The sequence below is a fragment of the Pleurodeles waltl genome, chromosome 6 (assembly GCF_031143425.1).
Source record: "Pleurodeles waltl isolate 20211129_DDA chromosome 6, aPleWal1.hap1.20221129, whole genome shotgun sequence".
NCBI lineage: Eukaryota > Metazoa > Chordata > Amphibia > Caudata > Salamandridae > Pleurodeles > Pleurodeles waltl.
This window is the reverse complement of record NC_090445.1, coordinates 1528988622-1528995060: the sequence shown is the minus strand read 5'-3', so window position 1 is coordinate 1528995060 and position 6439 is coordinate 1528988622.

Genomic DNA, 6439 nt, shown 5'->3' with positions numbered 1-6439 from the left:
GCTGGTAACTACTCAGGCGCATCCCATTCATCATTATTTTGCCCATCATGCTACCTCAGTTTGAACCCAGCCACATGCAAATCAGGCTTGGCCCTAATGCAATGGGAACAGTCTAGCCCAAACTTCCAGGACAGGTCCTCCCTGAACTGGAACACAAGAAACTCATGAATGCTTTTGATCTTGTTAGGGCTCATCTATTGGGTATAGCATGGTTCTAGTGGTACCGAGTGCACTGGACCCATGATTGGACTTACCCTTCCCACTCTGAGTATCACACTGTAGAATTATACACTTCAAAAACCTGTGTACAAACCTTTCCACCATATCATAGCAATCCACTGGTACATTCTTATTGGCTTTAACATATACTTTTCACAATAAATAGATTAGGTCTATTGCCCTTGTCATAACTTTTCATAATAAACAACTTGCACCTATGGCACCTGATGAAACTTTTTCCATTAAGCTAATCAGAAGTTTAGACTTCGTCATTGGATTGTCAGTTGTCACCACAACTAAATCAGGCCACCTGTATTGTGCTTAACCTTTTCCATAAGGCAACCATCAGCCATATAGTCATACAAATATTTACATAATTAAAGTTGGCCATATATATATATGCAACATTCATGAAATACTTCACGAACGACTGCACTCCGGGATCTCTTATTTCACAAAATTCATTTATTCAGGCTCCGTTAACTTCGTTTACAGCTCAACAATCACCTGCCCGATTGAGATTGTCAAAGTGCATATCTTCTAACCCCTAGAGTTTTCCAGAACAGTTTACCGCACCAAAACACTTTCCTTTAGTGTCTCAATTGAGGATTGTACCACTTGGGACACAGTCTTTGCCACAATATATACCACTACACATGGTACACCGAAGCTTTTACTGGAAGTGTTGAAACAAATTCAAAATGAACATGGGGCAGCCTTGGACTTGGGGATTAAACTGATCCTCAATTTTGGTAGAGTCCTCAATAACTATAGGCAATATTAAGGAGGAAGCAGCAGCACTGGCAATTTGCCAGCAGCTCCAGGAGGTTTCTGACCTGGTCCAGGAGTACGAGCTGCCAAAGATTATTTCCAAAACTTATAGTAGTAAAGGTCAGGATAGTCTGGTGGCCAGACCAACTTAACCTCAACTACAGAGAACTTCCAATAAGGAAGTTACTAAGCAAACACAAGATAGCTCTAAAAAATGATTGTAAAAACAAAAACAAAATAAAGATAGAAGAACCCAAAGAGGAGAATCTCCACCACCAGAAACTTCAGAAAAAAAGGTATAACCTAATAAATTATGAAACTTTAAAAACAGCAGATAGATATCAATATACTGACTCCAATCTCATTTCTTCCAGGATACACCAGATAAATGGAGTGACAGAGGAGGGCGGGCGGGCGGGCGGTCAGAATACCGACTCAGCAACTACATGAAGCCGAAAAAGAACTCACAATGGTCCTCAGAGACTTTCACAAAAAAGGAAGAGAAACTTTTACAGCAAAAGCCCCAATTTAAAAAGAAAAAGGTATCAGGAACTTTTCCCAAAGATGCCACTTGTATTGAAAATGTTGATGAAGAGCAGGACGTGGGCAGTAACTTTGTTAGACAGCGCGACAGAGGTCACGATATGTCGCCAGAGTCTTATAGATGTTCTGGATGTGACACCGACTAATGAAGTCAAAACAGCGGACAGACCCATATTCCCACCCAACAGGGTAAACAAATTAAATATTCAGATTGAGGGTGACATTGCGCATACCATTAAAATAATCTTCTGGAGAAGATTAACACTAAATTTGATATTTTATTGGCAGAAAAATATTTGCCACCTGAATTTGTCCGTGCACTCCCATAAGGGGAAGATTACATTTTGCCTTCTTTCTCAGTCCTAGTTCCTGATGTAGTAAAGGAAGCCTACGCTGTCGACTGGGCTATGGCAGAGGTTCCTGCACCATACTGCGACCACACAGAATGGGATAGAGATTCTCCCTACCATGTAATACCAATTAGATCTACTCCAGAGATCTAGAATCAATAGCCATTTAAACATGAAGCTAAAGTAACCATGAGAGCGATTCTCACACAACTTTAGTACAAGGAAGTAATAGAACCCTGCGTCTCTGCAATGAATAACCCGTTATTCCCTGTGGCAAAACCTGACCATTCATATAGAATAGTCTTAGATTACAGACATTTAATCAGTCATACACGCACATTTGCAATCCAAAGTGCACACAGCACAGCACTTATCAACAATATAGTGCGAAAAAAATACAAAAAAACCTTGGACATTTCAAATGGGTTTTTTTCTGCCAAAATCTAGTGCCTGAAAGTCGGGATCTATGTGAATTCAGTTTGCTTGTCTCTCAGAGGGGTTTTTGTCATTTGCCTCAAGGTTATAAGAACAGCCCAGGGTTATTTTCTGCCCATGTAACATCAATATTACATGATATTGAGCCAGAGGCGTTGTCTTACGTCAGTGACATCTATCTCACAGGTGGCGAGCTCAATGCACATTTGGCCCAGGTGGATCACATCATTTTAGGATCCGCTGCCCAACGCTACAAATTTAACTTCAAGAAAACTAAAATAGCTTTTCTTAGTGTCCTATTTCTAGGATACAAATTATCTGCTGAAGGTAAAAGCCTACTGTCACACTTTCTAGAAAAGTGCACTCAACTTCAGCCTCTACACCATCAAGATGCTACAGTCATTACTGAGTTTCTTTAATATTGACAGAGCATACATTCCTGACTATGCACAATGCACAAAGCCACTTAGGGGGTCTGCCGCCCGCCAAGCGGGAACGCCAATTGGCCGCTCCGCGGTCAGAAGACCGCGGGGGCCATTCTGACTTTCCCGCTGGGCCGGCGGGCACCCGCCAAGGGAGCACCCGCCGGCCCAGCGGGAAAGGGCCTGCAACACTGAAGCCGGCTCTGAATGGAGCCAGCGGTGTTGCAGGTGTGCGACGGGTGCAGTTGCACCCGTTGCGCTTTTCACTGTCTGCTAAGCAGACAGTGAAAAGCATACTGGGGCCCTGTTAGGGGGCCCCGCACTGCCCATGCCAGTGGCATGGGCAGTGCAGGGGCCCCCAGGGGCCCCAGGACACCTGTTCCCGCCATCCTGTTTCTGGCGGTGAAAACCGCCAGAAACAGGCTGGCGGGAAGGGGGTCGGAATCCCCATGGCGGCGCTGCTTGCAGCGCCGCCATGGAGGATTCGCCCGCCGGACCCGGTTTTCCGACCGCGGCTGTCGGAATGGGCAATGAAGCACCAGGACCGCCAGGGTCAGAATGACCCCCATAATGATTTAATTCATCCAGATTTTTCAAGCAAACACTGGACACTAGAACATACACGCATGCTTAGAGATTTACGAGACATGCTAGAAGCACAACATTTACACATGTGACAACAAAACAAATTTGGTCAGCAGAATAATTCCTGGTGCCATCGGTCTAACCTTTGTCACATTTATTGAGGGTGACACAGTACCCATAGTATACAAATCACACTTATACTCTAATGCAGAACAAAGATTTGCACCAACAGAAAAAATACTGACTGCTGTACAGATGGCTCATTAAGGAGAGGCCACTTGCTCTAGGGGAACGCATTATTGTCATTACCCGGTACCAGCACTTGAGGCAATAAACAAAGCTAGTGTTCAAAATGTGAAAGCAGTACATCCAAGTTGGATTCAATGGGCAACACCCTGACCACCACTGATGTCGATTCTGTTTTCGACCCCAAACTACAGACCCAAGAATTTCTACAATCTGAACTTGAGTACTCCGTGCCCTCTAACGTCATGCCTCTTGATTGATACAGACCAATCCTTTACACTGATGGTCCAGCTGTAGGGACCAAAACACCAGTATTCTGCTGCTTGTGCAGCTGTTAGCGGAGTAATGAGGGAAGTTCCACCCTCAACGTACCTACACACAGACCCTAGGGGACTGCACTGCACAACTTGCAGAGCTCAAGGCTCTGATTTTGGCACTGGAACATACGGATCTTGAGCAGTCCAAATTGATTGTTTGTGATTCGTACTACTGTGTCCAGTCCAACAATGATTACTTACATCATCAGCACGTGAACAGGTTCAGAGACTCAAAGGGGAACACCACCAAACACAAAACCTTGTGGGGGATGGTAGAAGATCTTAAGGACAGACTACCAAGAGGTCATGTAGGTCATATATTGGGCCACCAATGTGTAGGAGTACATGTTGTAAGAATACTTTGGCATATGAAGCTACCAAATCCGTAGTAGCTATGGCTACTGTTGCTGCAATTACTCATTCTGATACGAGATTGGAGAATGAGACATTGGCTGCTGTGAAAGCTTTGGCTGATGGCAAGCCTTTACCAAATGCATACCCTGCTAAATATACCTACCACCTCAGTGCCCAAAATACTGCATTTGCAACAATTCCAGGGGTGAGTAATCGTGTAATCCCCAACCAAGATCAGTGATCAGATTTCATTAAAGCAGCACATGAGGGTGTTGCTTCTGCCCATGCTGGTGTGACGGCTACTATTTCCCTGCTACAAAAACAATATTGGTGGCCAGGTCTATACAAACAGACCAAACAGTATGACCTTTGCTGCAACATCTATCAACAAATTAAAGGGGGTTCCACCATCAAATGCCCACCACAAACACCCCTCTTAGTGTCCAACAAACCACTACAATGTGTGTACCTGGACCATTGTGGTCTCTTACAACCTGATGGTGCATACAAAATACGTTATAGTTGATGTTGATTCATGTTCTAGATTCCTGTGGGTATGGTAAAATGATTGGCTGACACCCGAACTGTTATTAAAGATTTGTAAGTCTTCATCGGGACATATGCGGTTGCAGCATTCCACTCGGATCATGGCCCTGGCTTTGCCTCCAGGGCTTTCAGGGACACTATGGCAATAATGGGTATTCAACTCCATTTCTCATCTCCATATCATCCTGAGGGAAATTCTGTTGTAGAGTGGAAGAACTGAGACTTAAAGCAGTCCTTAACAGCAAGGATGTTAGGTTCTAGTCGTAGTTGGCTTTATCACCTATATGGGGTCCAGGTTCAGACAGCACTAAACAATTTGCCCAGGAGGTCCTTGGGAGGACGCACCCCTTACAAAGTCCTGTTTTGAATACCTATGTATGTCCCAGATCCTGATGGCCCTGGTGTGGTGGTGGCAGAAACACTTTTTGACAGAAATTAACCTGTCACTGTTTAAGAGGAAACAATTCTGTGATGAAAACTTATCTGCCTATGCTGCCACCTTGGGAATGGGGATTTGTCAACAACATCTACCATCTGGATTCCTAAAGTTGGGGATGTAGTACAAGAAGAGATTGCTGTAAAAATATAGTTTTGCCCATTCTATAGATTACCAGTTACAGTCCTGGGAATACACTGTACCAGAATTATCATCATACCACCGCTTCTAAATAAAATCATTTTGTTTTAATTGACACCGTCAGATTGCACCATGTGGCTGATCCTGCACAGTAGACCATGAGGATTCCTGGATAGGTCCCTAGCCTCCCTCACTACCCAATGGAACACACCTCTTCAAGCAATCAACAATGCTTCTGCAAGTACCAATGCTACAGTTGTCTCCCCGAGTTAGGGGAGGGTGGAGAATGATCTTCTGCTACTTACTCTCACCACTTCACCGACAAGAAACATCCAAACTATGCATCTCTACTAGTTCAATTCAACACAGATGGATGACATTGATTGTTATGAATCACCACCATTGGGTCCATCTACCAGTTCTGCTCCAGCTCCTGTTTTTTCAGCTTCCGGAATATTTTGTTGACATTGATGACTTTTCTTCAAACTCCTCTGCATCTGTGACTGCAGCTCTTTCAGCAGCATGTAGGCTTTATAACAGGTTTATAAACAATTATTTGGTTCATCCATGGTACTATCTATGGATACTACTGATACTATTGCTTGCTTTCTTGTTTTGGATTCAGTTTGTCATTATTTTCTTTTTATTGATAAACGGTCACTATCTTCCTGAACGCTCTGCTGTTGAACTGGTGGCGAGGTTTTGACACCTTACCTTTCTTCCGATTAAGTCCAAAGAGACTTGCCCTTTTGAACATTTCAGCTGTTCCGATTCATGATGGGACTGTGTTGTAGGGTAAAATACCATATGATATTTTAAGTTCTAGGGAGGTCATTCAAATTCCATATATCTTAAAAGTTTCTCTAAATTATATTATTACACACCGGGGGTTGTTTCTGATGATTGGGATGTTAAAACAGTCCATTCCATGCTTTCTGAGCTTGAATATTATACTGTATTTGAAAGTGAAGATGTACATATGAATACAGCGAATTATGGGTAAATATTCTGTTACCACCATCATTGACAACACTTTTTGCACCAAGCTAGCACCCATAGATCAGTTTTTAATTA